Raw genomic sequence first — 1,109 nt, forward strand, 5'->3', positions numbered from 1 at the left:
AAGGTATTTTTTTCTTATTGATTTGGTCAAACAAAAGGGTCAGTGTTCACAGTGTATCTGTGGGTGGTGGTGGTGGTGGTGGTGGTGGTGGTGGTGGTGGTGCTGTGCCCACGTGGGCCGTCTGGGACTTGTCATATCGAGTCCTTTAATGTTTCTCCTGAACTTTGGTAAGTCAATGGCAGTGGTGGAGCTAGAGGGACTGTGTCACCTCGGGCAGCTTTTGTGTTTGCCGCCATCCGCCTTCCTGCTCCCTACACTGACTTATAAAGCAAACCCTACCGCCCCCTCCCCATAAAAGTGCTGACTGGGGCGGGCCGTTCCCTCACTCTAGATGTCCCCTAGGTGTCGATGGTTGTGAAGGATCGACCTCCTGTAAAGGAATGACTGATTGTGGTGGTCATTTTTGGAATGATTAAGGACTTGATAGGAGGAGGAGGAAAGTCGGTAACACCTGAGTAAGAGTGAGAGTTACTAGAGATCAGTCAGTTCCGAAGAGCAGAAGCCATTGCAGTAGCGGTAGAAAAAGTGGAGAAGAAATAGTGCGTCCGTGGACCAGAAGTGTAATTCGGTGACCAATTCAGTCAGTTAAGAGGCGAAAGCTGCGTGTATGTTTGTATGTATTTGTGCGCGCGTGTGTGTAGCAGCAAAACTGTCCCGGATGTGGAAACAGTTCGTGTTGGGTGTCACTATAGTTTAGTAGAGACTGAATAATTAGTCGGGGCTGGAATGTGGGGTGTGGACCATCCAATGTATTCCCGGAAGCCCGAAAAGGTAGCCCTAGTCTTTATAATGGTGTCTTTACTACATTAAAGATGTGAGTTCACCAGAAGGGGTTGTTGTTGGCACTCCGTCGCTTACGACGACGAGGGTTCCAGTTGATCCGATCAACGGAACAGCCTGCTTGTGAAATTAACGTGCAAGTGGCTGAGCACTCCACAGACACGTGTACCCTTAACGTAGTTCTCGGGGAGATTCAGCGTGACACAGTGTGACAAGGCTGACCCTTTGAATTACAGGCACAACAGAAACAGGAAGAAAGAGTGAGAGAAAGTTGTGGTGAAAGAGTACAGCAGGGTTCGCCACCATCCCCTGCCGGAGCCTCGTGGAGC

At 49.7% G+C, this 1,109-nt stretch overlaps 1 protein-coding gene across 1 annotated transcript in view; it reads right to left on the reverse strand.

Annotated features, from left to right (window-relative positions):
• The window catches only part of LOC106879977 (proto-oncogene tyrosine-protein kinase ROS), a 330,537-nt gene that overhangs the window by 263,638 nt on the left and 65,790 nt on the right, over positions 1–1,109 (reverse strand). The window lies entirely within an intron of this gene.

Source organism: Octopus bimaculoides, chromosome 24 (genome assembly GCF_001194135.2).
Source record: "Octopus bimaculoides isolate UCB-OBI-ISO-001 chromosome 24, ASM119413v2, whole genome shotgun sequence".
Taxonomy (NCBI): Eukaryota; Metazoa; Mollusca; class Cephalopoda; order Octopoda; family Octopodidae; genus Octopus; species Octopus bimaculoides.